Source organism: Neofelis nebulosa, chromosome 11 (genome assembly GCF_028018385.1).
Source record: "Neofelis nebulosa isolate mNeoNeb1 chromosome 11, mNeoNeb1.pri, whole genome shotgun sequence".
NCBI lineage: Eukaryota > Metazoa > Chordata > Mammalia > Carnivora > Felidae > Neofelis > Neofelis nebulosa.
In genome coordinates, this window is record NC_080792.1 from 37,755,140 (window position 1) to 37,772,316 (window position 17,177).

The following is a 17,177-nucleotide window of genomic DNA, read 5'->3' on the forward strand; positions in this document are numbered from 1 at the left end:
TCCAGGTTCCCGGTGATGGAATGACCGGGTTAGTCACTGCCACTTCTCACAAGTCTGGGAGTGGCTGGCAAATCAGAACAGAACGGGTCAGGGCCGGCAATCGAGCATCTCTGTAGGTGTGGGTCAAGTTAACCCCTGGTACACTCCACCCTGCCAGCCTAAGCAAAACAGTTCAGTCCAAATCTTTTCATATGTTATTTTAGAGTTCGAGCGGTAGCGGGAGCAGAGAGCAGACACCAGAGAGCCCTGAGCAGCCCGCCGCAGCTGGCCTAGTTACCCTCACACCCTGGGCGGAGCCACAGCTGCCGGCCAGGTCACCATCAGGACCCAGTCACCATCACCACAGCCCGCGGCGCTGCACGCACCAACCCCGGCACCCCGGGCAGCGGCACAGGGAACGAGGCCTCCTATCGGCTGCACCTTGCCCGCTGGGGACAAGAAGCCCATGGCAACACAGTCAAATGGTTCAATGGAAGAAACGGATGTGGTTTCATCAACAGGAATGACACAGAGGAAGATGTATTTGTACACCAGACTGCCATAAAGAAGAATCCCAGGAAATACCTTCGCAGTGTAGGCAGTAGGGGAGACTGGGGTCTGATGTCGTGGGAGGAGAAAGGGAGCCGAGGCAGCAAACGTGACAGGCCCCAGTGGAGTTCCAGCACAGGGCAGTCAATATGCAGCGGGCGGTAACCATTACAGACACTCTCCATGTGGCAGGGGCGCAATTCCCAGCAGAATTACAACAGTAAAAGTGGGAGAAAAAAAGGGATGGGAGAGTGCTCCTGAAGGCCGGGCCCCATAGCGCCGGCCCTAGCACAGGCGGAGGTTCCCACTTCAGTACCAGCAGAGACCTCGTGGATGCAGACCACAGTCCTCGGCGCCTCCTGTGCAGGGGGAAGTGATGGAAGGTGCTGCAAGCAGGATGCAGGAGAACAAGGTAGACCAGTGAGACATATTAAGTACCGAGGTTACAGACAAAGATTCTGCAGGGGTCCTCCTTGCTAAAGGCAGCCTAGAGAGGATGGCAATGAAGAAGAGAAGGAAGAGCAAGGAGACGAGACCCAAGGTCAGCAGCCAGCTCAGCTTTGGTACCGCCGCAACTTCCAATTACGGAAAAGCAGACACCCAGAAAACCCTCAACCACAAGATGGCAAAGAGACACAGGCAGCCGATCCACCAGTGGAGAATTCGTCCGCTAGCAAGGCTGAGCAGGACGGGGCTGAGTAAATGCCAGCTTCCCATCGCTACAAGCATCTGGTTTAGTCATCCAACAAAGAAATGAGCAAAAGATTGGAGCTGAAGACCGTAAGTGCTTGCTTTTCCCCACTGACCAGATAAACAGATCTGCATTGTCTATGCAGCATGGGGTTTTTATTTTCACCTAAAGACATCACTTTTTGGTGATGACAAATGTGTTAAAAAAAAAAAAAAAGCCTGGTTTTTCTTAAAACCAAAAAAAAAAATTTTTTCCCCTCCAATACACCTTTAAAAATTTTTAAATTGTTTCATATCTGGTCAAGTTGAGACTTTTAAAAGCCTCATTTTAATTTGTAATAAAAGTTTACACCTTGATTTTTTTCCCCAAAAAAGTCAACAAACAGCAAGCACCTGTTAATAAAGGCCTTAAATATATATTATTTTTTATGTGAGTATTTTACAAATATTATAATAGCATATCATAATAGTTAAATCTGAATTGTAGACTAGCCAAAATCTGCTACTTCATTCAGCACCCCTGCCCCCAAAAAAGATTTATCCTTCTGTTAGGAGACTGATCTTCAAGGCACCCTCCAACTTCCCCAGCGAGTTGATGTTAGTTAGCACTGAATCCACCTTCTTCCTCCCCACGCCAAACCTCCCTCGATCCTATGGGCTCCAACACGCAAGCTGACTTCAAACACTGTCATCCTCGGCAGCCAGCGCCATCCTGGTCACGGAGCCAAACACCAACCTACCTATCAACCTGTAAACTGACACTTCGGCCAAAACCAAATCCAGATGCAAACCACGACCCAACCACCATCTCCTGACCCCCTGGCGCTTAGATTCCCTCACCCTGCCAAACCTGCTCTTCTCCATCTGCTTCCTAGTCCCCTCCCGTTCTCCTAACTACAAGGCTTCTAGTTTCACGTGCTTAGCTACCGACCTAGAAGTCACACAACCTTTGTGATTACGCCATTTGGGACACATACAAAAAATCCCTCACCTTTTGGACATCTTCAGCCTGTCCATCCCTAACCCTAGACAAGTCCCACTGCCCACGTGTTCTGCTCCAACTTCCAGGATATTAACATCACAAAGTTCTGAGTCCACGGTCCAGCCATGCTAAGTAGCCAGATGGAGGGGCCCTCACCGCTCTTTACAAGCCCTCTCTTGGACGCCCCTCACCACCCCCTCCCGTGTGCGCACCCTCATGGACCACCCCACAGGATCCTGGCCTCTGACTCTACAGTGTCACCTCCTCACACTCAAGTGCCCTCCACCTCACTTTCACCTCACACTCCCTTTGCTCCCCTCTGAGTCCTTCCTCCTTTTCAAGGATCATGCTCGCCTCACTTGTACACTTGACTGCATCCTCTTCAGCCTCAGAAGCCTGGTTCCACAACACTCCTGTCTTCTTTCACACTCACCAACTTCACTAGCCTCTCTCCCGAGGTAACTTTTAGGCAAACTGCGCCTGAAGGCTTTTGTCCCTCCCATCTCCACGAAAAAAATACTCTTAAAAACTGAACTGTCAACATTTACAAATCAGGACACTTCACTTGAAAAATCAAGATTCCTGGCTTCTCTGGTAAACTAGAATCCTCTGCCACCACTGAATGAGCACACCCAAATCGCAAAATCCCAGGAGCTGATTACTGGTGGCCCCCTTTCAATGGGTATTTGCCATCTCCAATGCACCACATTACTCTTTCTTCGTCCCTGGTCAAAAGACTCTCATGCTCCTTACCTCCCAGTCTCACAGACGGCCATCACCACACCAGCCCACTGCTTGCAATTAACAGGCTCTGCTCCTTCCAGTTCTAAAAGACGTTTCCCTCAACTATCCCAATTCAAGCTACACCCCCCTTCCCCCTCCCCACAATATTTCCTTCAAGGAAAGGTCCACACTCACTGTCCCACTTAGCACTATGCACTTACTCCTACACCCCCTGTAATGTGATTTCCACTGGTACCTCTCTGCTGAAACTGAAGAGAGCAGAGAAAGCAAGGAAGTGGAAGAACGCTTTTCACATTTCTGCCTGCTCAACAGCACTGGACATAGGTGCCTGTCATCCTTCAGAAGGTCTTCCACCTGGGCTTTTCTCCTGCTACAGAAATCACATAGACCTTCTGTGGTTAGAGACCTAGCGACACCTCTGAATGACACACGGGCCCCGTCAGCATACGCTGTCCCTGTAACACTGCCACCAGCAAACCCAGCTTTCAGAGTTTCCCCAAGGACAAAAACAACAGGAAAAAGACTCAGTCTAAAACCAACCACAGTCTCACACCTCTGAAGGTAAGCACACTGATTTACTAAACACATACTGATCACTTGTCTGCTGGTAGGGACTGGTGCTTAAGAGACCGGTAAAACAAGGTCCCTGCCCTTGCTTAGGAATTCAGTCTAGAATGGACACAGATGGATACAATGACAGTGTCGACATAATACTTGATATGATAAGAAGGGGGAAAAAAGAAGCACAAAAGAGAAGTCCAGGGAGGGCCAGAGCAGCTTGCTGAGAGAAACACTGGAGCCGCCCTCAGCATCAACAGATCCACTGTCACCATTTTAGTCCAGGCCCCCTGCAATTCTCCCAACTGGCCACCAGGCCTCCTTTTTAGTCATCCTAAACTCTCTCCCAAATCCATTCTCCACACTGCAGCAGGGGTGGTCTGCTTAAAATTCAAAACAGAGCTCTCTCCTGCCCAAAACCTCTCAACAGCACTGCAAATATGGTCCTGCCACATCTGCCCCATGCGGATTTTTCTCTCTCATCTCACCCCACCTTCTGTGGCACCAGCGACCCCTCAGCCACACGGATTTTGCAGTTCCTTAAACAGAATGAGTTCTCCTCAGTGACACAGTCTCTGCACACACCATTCTTTTCCCCTGGAATCCTCTTGCCACCACTCTCTGTATAAAAACCATTTTGAACCCTGGGTCTCAACTGAAATGTCATTTCCCCTGTTTACTTGTTTCTATTTCTGTCTGCCCCATTACATTGTGTGATCAAAACAAAACCAAGTCTGTTTTATTCACTTTGTATTCACAGTGTCTGGCATGCAACACGCTACCAATATTTGCTTGATGAGGACATAAAGGACTCCTCTTCTAGAGTCCTGATGTAAGCATCCCCTCAGGTTCATTTCTCAATCATCTCTACCACTCCCTATTTTTAGCACCCCAATGCTAATCATGCTTATCTGTCCTGTCCAGACCTGACCTGTCCTCCCAAGATCAAGTATTGTAACTATGATGCCTGCAGGATAATTCCACCTGGAGTCCCATTCTGATACTTGCAATCGGACATGTCTCAAGACACATTCATTAACTATCCTCAAAATTTATTTTCCTGTTGCTGTTGACGTTAACATCCTCTTACAGGCTGAGTGACTGACTTCTCTCTTTCTTTAACTCACTGACAAGAACAACTGCTTCCATCTCTAAAAATGCACTTGTATGTTCCTATACACACAAGTAATTGACCTAGTGCATTAGTCTCATTTTCCTGCCTCTAATCTTTTAAAATATGGGCACATTAAAGCTAAATTCTGATGTCTACCAATACTCCCATCAAAATCCTTCAATGGCTCCTTGCTGCCTTCAAAGTTCATACTATTCAAAGCTCCTATCGGGGTGCCTGGGTGGCTCAGTCGGTTGGGCGTCCGACTTCAGCTCAGGTCACGATCTCACGCGGTCCGTGAGTTCGAGCCCCGCGTCGGGCTCTGGGCTGATGGCTCAGAGCCTGGAGCCTGTTTCCGATTCTGTGTCTCCCTCTCTCTCTGCCCCTCCCCCGTTCATGCTCTGTCTCTCTGTCCCAAAAATAAATAAACGTTTAAAAAAAAAAAAAAAAAAAAAAGCTCCTATCAATCTTGTCCACACTATTCTCACAAGGCAGTCCAATTTGGTGGTTAGGACCAAAAACTCTGCAGCCAGACTGCCATGCTAAACGCACAGAAACAAGGACAGATGCAGATCCCTCTGTACTACTGTTCCTTCATCTGTACAATGGGGATAATGATAAAAAGTATTTACCTCTGAGGTGCCTGGGTGGCTCAGTCAGTTAAGCATCTGACTCTTGATTTCGGCTCAGGTCACACTGACAGTGCAGAGCCTGCTTGGGATTCTCTCTCTCTCTTCCCCTCACTTTCTCTCTCTGTCCCACCATGTGCACTCTCTCTCAAAATAAATAAACTTTTTAAAAAAGCATTTACCTCCAAGTGTTGTTATAAAGACTTAAGTGATAAGGAGAACCCTTAGAATAGTTCTTGGCGCAGGTCAGTGCCATATACATTGTGTTTTACCACCCCATCTCCAATTATCAATAGCCTACATCCCAGTCTATCTGAACCAAGTCACTCTTCCTTAAAGCTTTTCACTTTCCCTTCCAAGGTAAAAGCCCACAGCTGATAAGCACCAGCCGTTAAGCTGCCAGTATTCCACCCCTCTTGAAGGGCATTTCCCGTCAATAGCTTCCACCACAAAGCGCCTTTCTCTCCAGGAGTGTCCTTTATATCTCAAGCACTGAAATTCCCCAGAGGTTGCTCATCAAAAGATTTCCAGCCCTGTTCAAAGACTGTTAGTCTACAATTAACCATCCTCTTCTTCCCTCTACTTTCTCAATTCTCTCCTAAATTTCAGATCAAAGGCAATCCCACCACCATTTTTCATGTCCCGTGGCAAAGGTGTTTTAGTTCTCCTGTGTCCCTAATCTGGGTAAAAGTTGAAACTTTCATGACTACTACATCCCTGCAACAGTTCTATTATATCAGATAGTGTTCCCTTTGCATGGAAACACTTCAATTAAAATTAAGTTCTGCAATGTTCTTATGAGCAGAATATGGATGGACTTCAATACCTGAAGCAGCCAACCCTCACCATCATGACAGTGCTGCCCTCTAACCCTCTAAAGTCCTTGCTATGCACAGGAACTTGGGAATAATAGTAAACTGTGTATTAATAACCCAGCTCATTCCTAGGGATGGAAAAATAAGAGTTATTACCAAAAAACTTAACCTTAAGGAAAATAATAAAGCATAAAATGTAATGTGTAATTTCCAAAGAACAACCCAGTAACTTAACATATGGCCTTCTCAATGCAATGCAAATTCTGCTCCTTTTAATAACTGAACTGATACTTGAAATAAACATTTTTTTTAATGAGAAGGAAGTCATAACTACCAAAGACACTAAAATATAGCAAAAACCATGACATCTTAAAAAGTCTCTAAATCACCTTATGGCACTCCAGAAGGCTTTACCTAGTGTCTCTTAGGTCTTACGGCTGAGGTTGTCAACTAAAAAAGAAATATACCGAAGCCTAAAGAGGTCTTTACAGAACCAAAAAGAATCATATGCTCTCTGTAACCTCCGAAATCATAACCTGCCATGACTGTAAAATATTCTTATAAACACTTACAAGAATTTATTTTATGATTTACAACAATTTAAAAGAATTCTAAAAATTAGAGGAGAAATGGGTCCATAAACCAGAGATGCACTCTCAACACTCATCACTATTACTACAGCTGCCCTAAACAATCCTAAACATTCCTTCTCCTTAAGGACCAAAGGGGTTTCACACTGAGGACATCTCTCAAGACAAAAGTACAAGGAAAACAGTAGAGCAGAAACTAAGCTGAACTGTTAATCGTTCATTTATAACTTCAAAAAGAATTAAGTCGTAAGATCTAGGCAGGACTAACCAAAGTGTAGTCCTTAGAGAGCAGATTGCTTATACCTACTCCATGAAAAGGTACATACAGAGACTGAGAGTAAGCATTTATAAATTCTGACCGAAATTTGACAGAAATTTTATATCTATTAAACCTAATGATTTTAAAAATCTGGGAGTTACATAACGCATGACAAAGGAGGGGTGTTAAAAACTGGTCCTTCAGGAATGTTTGCTTCTGGGAAGATGGAGTAGATGTACTTTTTCCTATTCTTCCCATTAACTATAAAAAATTTGAACTGCATATAAAACAAACATAAGACTCTCAGATGTGCAAAGAAGGCAGACTAGACCTCAGGCCCTGAGGAGCAACACAATGGTGTGTTTCCTGGGTTTTATTTTTGCCTCATACATCCCAGACTTGGAGCTGAATAAGCTGGCAACCTGGGAATGCCAACGGGCAGAGACAAAATAAATCCCAACAAAAGCCTGTTTTCTCTAGCCAAAGGACCAGAAATGGGACATCCTACCAAGACAGAAGACTCTTACAAGGAAAAAAAAAAAAAAAAACCAAAACCAAAACAAAGCCCTCTACTCCAGGCAAATAATACAGAAAAAACTGTGGTCTAACCTAGGCCAGCAAAGGTTAGGTGAGTAGCTTAGACTTCCATGTTCTCACCAGGCTCTAACAAGGCACTCAAGCCCCTCCACGGTACAGTGACACTGACAAGGCCAAACAGGGAGCCCAGGCTTTCATCCACATCAGCTGGCATCAAGGCACCCTTCCACACCACCACCCTCAGAAACCCTGGACCTCTACCCCACCTGGTAAACAAAACACTCTACTTCTGGGTCAAGGAAGCCCAAGTAGGGAGCCTGCACATCTAATTCCTCTAAGCAATAACAAAACAGCACCACATGCTGCCCCCTGCCTCTACTGGAGTGGTGTCAAAAAGAAGCCAGCTAAAACAAGGGCTTAAATAAGATCCAAAATTTCATAGAATGTGAAAATTTCCAGGTTTTAATTTTAAAAATCACCCATCTTACCAAAAGTTAGGATAAATTCAAACTCAATGAAAAACACATCAGTAGACACCAAAACTAAAATGACTTATCAGAATTATCTGCCAATGATTAGAACACAGCTGTGACAGAAATGCTTGAACAGATTTCAAACATGCTTGAAACAAATAACCTTAGAAAAGAAATAGAAGATATAAAGAAGAGTCAAAACAGAAATTTTAGAGCTGAAAAATATCAAAATAAAAAGCTAAGTGGATGGACTCAATAGCAGAATGGAAGGAATAGAAAAAATAAAATGAAAAACATAGCAACTGAAATTAAGCTGAACAGAGAAAAATAAAGAAAACAGACAGTAGGGACCTGTGGAATCATAATAAAAGATCTGCCATTCAAGTCATCAGTCCTGAAGAGAAAGGAGAAAGAACAAGGACTGAAAAAGTACTCAAAGAAATAATGGTGAAAAATGTCCCACCTATGTAAAAGACATAAACCTACAGATTCAGGAATGTGAGTGAACCCCAAACAGTATAAACCCAAAGAGATCCACACCAAGATGTATCATAATTAAATTTCTGAAAACTAAACTAAAAGAAAACTCCTGACAACAGTGAGAAAAAATGACCCCTTAACCACAGAGGGATAACTGGATGACAACAGATTTCCAATCAGAAACTACAGAGGCCAGAAAAAAGTAGTACATTTTTCAAGTGCTGAAAGAAAAGAACAAGATGGAATCTATGACCAAAGAAAAATACCCTTCAGGAATGAGGAAGAAATCAAGGCAAGGGGTGCCTGGGTGGCTCAGTCGGTTAAGTGTCCAACTTTTGATTTCAGTTCACGTCATGATTTCACAGTTTATGAAGACAGAGTCCTGTCAGGGTCTACACTGGAGCCTGCTTATGATTTTCTCTCTCTCCCTGCCCATTCCCCGCCAAGATTAATTTTAAAATAAATAAATAAATAAAATTGGGGAAGGTAAAGGGATATAAAAGGAAATAAGGTTCCTATACTTCACTTGAACAGGTAAAATGATGATACCAATACACAATGATAGTTATGTATATAAAATGTAACAGCTAAAGAAATGAGTAAAAAAACAATTTTAATTTGTTAAATTAAAATTAATTTGTTTGGGGTGCCTGGGTGACTCAGTCGGTTAAACATCTGACTCTGGCTCAGGTCATGATCTCATGGTTCATGAGTTCAAGCCCCACGTCAGACTCTGTGCTGACAGCTCAGAGCCTGAAGCCTTCTTCAAATTCTGTGTGTCCCTCTCCCTCTTTAATAAAAAATCTGAAAATTTTTTAAAAAAACAGAAACAAAATTTAAATTGTTTAATTTAAATTAAATTTGAAAACATTCAAAAACAATATAGATAAATCAACATGATTTCCAAAAACAAATGTTCAAATAATCCACAGGAAGTAAAGGATATCCAGAGAAACAAAAAACAGAAGGCACAACCAAAAAACAAAAAATAAAACGGCAGACTTAAGTCCTAACAAAAAAATAATTACATTACATGTAAATGGCCTACATGCATCAATGAAAAGACAGGAATTGGCAGAATGCATTAAAAGACATGATTCAACTACATGCTGTCTACAAAAAACATTTCAAATGTAACAATACAGGTTAAAAGAAAAACAATAAAAAAAAAAGATATATTCCCCAGTTAAAAACAAGCAAAAGAAAAAGTAGTGGCAATATTAATATCAGATAAAGTAGAATTCAGAGCAAAGAAAATCACTAGACACAAAGAAGGACATCATATAATGACAGAAAGGGTTAATCCATCAAGAAAACAAAGCAACCCTAGATGTGTATGCACCAGGGAGCGGCAAAATACGTAACTAAAAACTGCCATAACCTACAAGGAAAGACAGCCAAATGCACAAATATACTTGGAGGCTTCAACATCCCTCTCAAGATCTGACACAATATCCAGACAGAAAACCAACAAGTATAGAAGAACTCAACACCACAACCAACCAACAGGATCTAACTGAACAATTCACTCAACAGCAGAAAACACATTCTATTCAAACATTCACAGAACATACACCAAGAGGGACCATATATTGAGCCATAAAATAAGCCTCAACAAATTTAAAACAACTGAAATCACAACATGATTCGGTGTGTTCTCCAATTACAACGGCATCAAACTAGAAATCAAAAACAGAAAGATAACAAGAAAATCTCCAAACACTTGGAAACTAAACAACTTACTCTTTTTTGTTTATGTTTTTATTTTTGAGAGAGAGAGTGTGAGCGGGAGCAGAGGGAAAGACAGAGAGAATCTTAAGCAGGCTCTATGTATGCTCAGCGTGTAACCCAACACGGGGCTGGAGCCCACGACCCTGGGATCACAACCTGAGCCGAAAGCAAAAGTTGGCAAAAAACAAAACCTATCACAAATTGTAGGATACAGCTGAAACAATGTTGAGATGGAAATTTATAGTGCTAAATGCCCTCATGAATATAAATGCAAAAAATTCTCAACAATTACTAGCAAATAGAATTCAGCAATATATAGAGTTACACACCATGACCAAGTGGGGTTTATTCCAGGGATGCAATGCTGGCTCAACTCAAAAGTCAACCAAAATAATCCATCACTATCAACAAGCTAAAGAAGGAAAATCACATGACCATACTAGTGCACAAAAAGCACTTGACAAAATTCAACACCCACTCATGATAAAAACTCTCAGAAAGACAGGCATAGTGGGCAACTTCCTCAACTTGATAAAGAGCATCTACAAAAAATTTACAGGTAATAATACACGTAATAGTGCACAGTATCAGTGCCTGGCAATTAATTTTTTCAACTGTAGTATGAATGCCTGACATTAAGCTTTTCATTGCCCAGGCATCCACTTCAAAGACATCATCCCATCTTGAATAAACAGAACAGCCTGCTACACAATTAGATAAAGAACCAGGCTGCCCCACCCATGAAGTCCCCCCACCCACTCTTTTTTAGGAAATGCTATTACACTTAAGTAACTAACCATTGGACAGCTTTCTTTTCCCTTCCCATGCCCTAATTCCCACTCTTATGTTTTAAATTAACCAGTAAAGAGTGAACCTGCAAAACCCTAGACACCTCACCATCTACACCATTAAAAGCAGAACCCCAGGTGTGCATGCTCTACCTGCTGTGTGCCTCAGACGTGGGGTGTACCCTCGAGGACCTGTGCGTAAGAAACCTTATCATCTTGTCAAAGTTCACCATAGATTGTTGCTGAGGTGTGTCTTGCAATCATAATAAGAACTTCAAGAGCCAGTCCACAACACTGGCTGCAAAAGGGAAAAGTCTATGAATGGTGAGAGCTCCAGACATTTCTAATCAACAGTATCACTATGGATAAACTGAGACTGGCCCAAACATGATGACAAACTAAATGCTTTCCCCCTAAAATCAGTAACAAGGCAAAGATGTCCTCTGTCACTATTCTCATTCAACATAGGATTGGAATTTTAGCCAGCGCAAGAAGGCAAGAAGAGGAAATTAAAGTCAAGTTGTTTGAAAAGAAATAAAACTGCCCCTATGTATACATGACACAATTATCTATTTAGAAAGTCACAAGGAATCTACAGAAAAACTCCTAGAAGCAATAAATGGATTCAGCAAGACTACAGGAACAAGATCAACAGGAGAAAGAAAGTTAATGTTTCTCTATATTAGCAATTAACACATGGACACCAAAGTTTAAAACATGTATCATTTTCAACTGCTCGAAATAAAAATACTGACATGTAAATGTTAACAAAACACAAAAAATTAACAAAACATAGATTTGTATGATAAAACCACACAATACTAATGAAAGAAATCAAAGATATAAATAAATGGAAAGACATACCATGTTTACGGACTGGAAGACACAACTTAGTAAAATGTCAATCCTCCCAGACTGATACACAGATCTACTACAATTCCTATCAAAATGCCAGCAAGATTTTTGTATAAATATAATCAAGATTATTCCATAATTTATATGAACAAGCAAAGGAACAAGAATAGTTAAAACAATTCTGAAAAAGGAGAACTGGGAGGAATCAGTCTACACCAACTTATGTCTTACTATACAGCACAGTAACCGAAACTGTGACAGCGGTGGAGGGACAGACACACAGACCAATGGAATAGAACAGAGAACCCAGGAATGGATTCATGCAAATATACCCAACTGCTTTTTTTTTTTTTTTTTTACAAAGACACAACCAATTTGATGAAGGAAAGATGTTGCCTTTTCAACAAATAATGCTGTAACAGCAAAAACTATAAACAACCAGATGTCCTTAAACAGCTAAATGGTTGAAAGAACCATAAAAGTACACCCACACTATAAAGTACTACTCACCAACACAAAAGAATCAATTATTGATACACGCAACAACCTAGATGAATCTCCAGAAATTATACTGAGTGAAAAAAAAAAAGCGGATTCCAAAAGGGACTCACTGTATGCTTCCATTCATAAAACATTTTTGGAATGACATAATGATAGAAATAGAGAACAGATTAGTTATTGCCAGGGCTTAAGGAGCACGTAGGAAGGTAGGAAGCAAGTGGGTATGGCTACAGAACATGCAGAAACCTTGTAGTGTTAATGTTCTGTATCTTGACTATCCAGTGACACGGTCATGGGTCTGATACTATACTATAGTTTTACAAAATGACACCACTGAGGGCAAACAGGTAAAGGACACACAGGGTCTTTCTAAATTCTTATAACTGCATGTGGATCTACAGTTATGCCACAAAAAGTTTAATTTAAAAAAACAAATTGGATCTTCACTCACTGCTCTAAAGTTCATCATCCAAATATTAACACTTCAGAATGGCTCTAGCCTCTTAAGAACTACTTATTAATCTTGGCTTTGTGATGGACTAAATGAAGACACACAGATATAAATGTAAAACACTATCCCTACCCTCAAACACCATACACTCGAGTAGAATGACAGAGGCATTAATCAACACTGAAAGATTTCATAAAGGAGATGAGATTTGAGCAATCAATGATTTATTGAGAAGAAATCATATACTGGGGCGCCTGGGTGGCGCAGTCGGTTAAGCGTCCGACTCAGCCAGGTCACGATCTCGCGGTCCGTGAGTTCGAGCCCCGCGTCAGGCTGTGGGCTGATGGCTCGGAGCCTGGAGCCTGTTTCCGATTCTGTGTCCCCCTCTCTCTCTGCCCCTCCCCCGTTCATGCTCTGTCTCTCTCTGTCCCAAAAATAAATAAAAAACGTTGAAAAAAAAATTAAAAAAAAAAGAAATCATATACAAAGACACGGAGCTAGAAATCAGCACAGTTCCTACGGAGAAAGAGGCATGTACATGTTGTGATGTGGAAAAAACAGTGTGGTGTAATTATGGAAGGTCCTCAAAAGTCACAGAGAGGTCAAATTTCATTTACTCAAAGAATCCTTTCCTCATCAACCCAGACAACCAAAAGCAGCAGCTGCCCCCACCCACAGTCGCTCCAGCATCCTTTACTGTTTCTTTACAGCACTCATCACAAGTTGTAATTATTACATACTTATTTCCATGTTTATTTGCTTAATGCTGTCCCACTTTCAGATATCTCAACTATCTAGTGCTGGGTCTGGCACACAATAAGCACTCAATGAGTATTAATTGAACAAGTGAACACACAGTAAGTATTCACTCCTAGTTCTCTTCTCGACTGTTCCCCCACTACCCGTCACTCCGTTCACCTTGGTCCCTCTCTCACCTGCTGCCTCTTTCAGCCAATCTTTTCCCCTGCTCCTCCACCCCGGCCCAGCTCTTAACCCATCACAAAAATAAAAACTCAATATTTTTTAAAATAGTGCATCACAATGGCAATACTGTAATACTCTTCTGAATCTCAACCAATCAAGAACTGTATCCCAAGAAATCTGTTACTGAATAAAAAGTACTAAAGTTGTATCTTGTTACATAAGCCTAATATATGTATTGTGTAAACGAACAAGAGCAGAGGAAGTTATTCCTTTCACAGCCTTATTGTCCTGAATATGAGAGTCTTTCCCCAGAACTGGATGATCCTATCTGGTATACAGAAAGCTGTTTAGAGAGAGCCAGGACAGTACTCCTCAAGGCTACAAAGTTACGAAAAATAATAAAGAAAGAAACTGCTACAGACCAAAGACTAAGGAGATATAATTACTAAATGCAATGTGGTACCCTGGACTGGATCCTAGAACATAAAGAGAATATTAATGGAAAAACTAGTGAAATCCAAATAGTCTGGAATTCAATTTTAAAAATATAATTTACACACATACACACACATATATAGGATTAACACGATTGAGATTTAAACTTGTTGATATTATTTTATATCATTAAAAAAAGAAAGAGAGTGCGGTGCCTGGGTGGCTCAGTTGGTTAAGCGTCCAACTTTGGCTCAGGTCATGATCTCATGGTTCGGGAGTTCGAGCCCCATGAAGGGCTCTGTGCTGACCGCTCAGAGCCTGGGGCCTGCTTCGGATTCTGTGCCTCCCTCTCTCTCTGCCCCTTCCCCACTCGCACTCTCTCTCTCTTTCAAATAAATAAATAAATAAATAAATAAATAAATAAACAAACATTTAAAAAATTTTTAAAAAGAGAGAGAAAAAGAGGGCATGCAAGTTAGCCAAGAGTGAAACTCAGGCCTCAGTTGGGGCTTACAGTTGAAAAACTACACATAGTTATACCTTCATTTTGACTCTTGTCACATGCTCTTACCTGATGCCATGAGAACTAACTTGCTTGCAATCGCTGGAGACCAACAACCAGCTCTGACTTCCTAGCAAGCTCATTCATACACTCAGCAAGCATTTATTAAGTGCCTGCTGCCTACCAGGCACTATGAAGTCTTTGGAGATACAAGGCTAAAAAAAGAAAGGCACAATCTCTGCTTTCATAAAGCTTATGTCCTTCCGCCTGGAGAAACCAGGCATTTAACAAGTATTTGCATAAATGGTGAGTGTTCCCAAGAGTTTTAGAGCCTGTTTTTTAAAAACCCTACCAAACAATCCATCAGGTATTGGTTCAAGTCGGGTATCACTGATGTTCTCAATAAGGCCTTCGATGTGAACGAATCACCTGAGATCTGTTAACTCACTTTAACAGATACTTTTTCGGTTGATGTGGTTTAGGACCTGAGATTTTGGATTTCTTCCCAACTTCCAGAAGACAAGGATGCTGCTGTTGGTTCACGAACCACACTTTGATTCAGCAAGGTTCTGAACTACCATGGAAACATCCCTCAAACTATCATGCAAAAAGCAGGCTCCAAAAAGGCAAGGACACTGCGTCTCTCTTATTTACCACAGTACACACAAGACTTAAAACTATGCCTGAGAGACAGCACTCAATAAACATTCATTTTCGCAATAAATGGATGTATGGTCCTGATAAGCACTGTTCAACAGTAGTCATTGGTCACATCTGGACACTGAACACTGGACATGTAGCTAGTGCAACGCACGAGCTGAATGTTTTTAAACTTAATTTTAATTAATTTAAAGTCAAATGTGGTTAGTAGCTACCACAAGGGACAATCCAAGTCTGGACAAGGATGTGATGTAAAGAGCACTGGATTAATAAGGCCTAGGATTGAACCCCAGCTCTGCTGCTTTAGCTTGTGACCTGTGAAGTTACAACTTCTTCAGGCCTCAACTCCTTCCTCCATAAAATGAGGACAAGACCCCCCTGCCTCCAACACGCACACACACACACACACACACACACACTTCTCAGAAATTATTATAAATTAATGTAGTAAGCATAAGGTACGATTAAGGTAACATTCTCTGCCCTCCAGAAACAGTTCACAATCACAAGACTACTTTGCCTATTGCCCACACTCTCCAGAAATGCCAAGCGCCTTGGCTTGAAGGACTGGTTAGTTAGCTCAGTAGCTTTGAGAATGAGGCCAAGGTCACAAGTTTGGAGGAGGGAGGACCCTCACTTAGCAAGGCTGATCAGGTAAGAGAGGCAATGACAATGCACATCAACACAATTCCTGGCAAATCTTTAAATGTGCACCGTGTTGACTGTGGATGAGTAAATGACATTTCATTCATTCGATCTTCCAGGAAGAGCTGCCACATTACCTAAAGCCCGCTACTTCCCAGCCACAGACCTTTGCGAATTCAGGTCCCCTCCGCGGGCAGTGCGCCGGGAAGCCCCCGCCCCGGGCCGCCCGCGTGTCCTCCCCTCCCCCGTCGCGCCGGCCCGGCGAGGGTCAGCCCGGCACCACGGCTCCAAGTACCACGCCGCCGGGCCGAACCCAGGAGCCATATTTAGCTGTATTTCTGGTCAATAAAAGAAACTTCCGTCTCCCAAAGAAGAACGGTTCTAACTCAATGACAAACTAGGACGGAAACTCGCTGCTCGCGGCAGTTGCCAAGCAGAGGCGCCGCGTGTCCGGCAGCCCCGGAGTCCCGGACTCGGACCCCGCGCCGAGCGCGCCCGCGCCCCGGCCACGGCAGCGCCGGCCACAAAGGACGGGGAGACGCGGCCGCGGCCGGGCCTCCCCCTCCTCCTCCCGCCCCGCGCGAGCGGCCGCAGCTCCGGGACGGCCCGGGCGCGGCGGACACTCACCTCGGTCCGCGCGCGGCGGCGGCGGCGGCGGCGGGCGCTCCTCCGGGCCGGCCCGGGCGGTCGCGGCGCGGTCCCGCGGGCCGCAGCGCGGGCGCTACTCTCGGGCCGCCGTCCGCCGCGCCGCCTCCTCGGCCACTGCCGGCGGCTCCCCCGGCGGGCGGGCGGGCCCGGCGCGGGCCCCGCCTCCGCCGCGCCCGCCCCCGCCTCCGCGCCGGGCCTCGCGGGCTCGGCGCGCTACTCCCGGTCGCCCCGCATGCCGCCGCCGCTGCCGCTCGCTCAGGGCCGCCTCACGTGGCGGGCCGGGCCGCAAGGCCGCCCGCGCAGGCCGCTGGGGCGCAGTGCTCTCGGCGCGCGGCGTGCTCGGCGGCGGCGGCGGCGGCGGCCCGTGCGGCTGCGCGGGGGAGGCGGGGGCGCCGCGCGCTCACCCGGATGCGCCGTCCCCCGCCCCTGCGGCGAGCCCACCTCGGGGCCGCGGCGCTTCCCTCGGGGCCGCGGCGCGGGCGGGGGGAGGTTCCGGCGTCTCGGCGCCCCCACACCTGCCTGCCCGACCCGCGGGGCCGCGCGGAGACGAGGCGCCGCGCGGCCGGCCGTAGCCGTGGGCGGGAGGCTCCGTCCGCGACGGGCTGGGGCCGTGCCGTCCGGGCCGATGGCCTCCACCTAAA

General features: G+C 44.4%; 1 protein-coding gene across 3 annotated transcripts in view; it reads right to left on the reverse strand.

Moving 5' to 3' along the window:
* Positions 1-16,653, reverse strand: part of GALNT1 (polypeptide N-acetylgalactosaminyltransferase 1) — a 128,010-nt gene extending 111,357 nt beyond the window's left edge. For 2 of the 3 annotated variants that reach the window (XM_058692344.1, XM_058692342.1), the window contains exon 1: positions 16,516-16,653. The gene's annotated coding sequence lies outside the window, so the exon portion shown is untranslated. The remainder of the gene's footprint in view (positions 1-16,515) is intronic. The other variant, XM_058692343.1, reaches the window with a different exon arrangement.
* Positions 16,654-17,177: the final 524 nt, after the last annotated feature.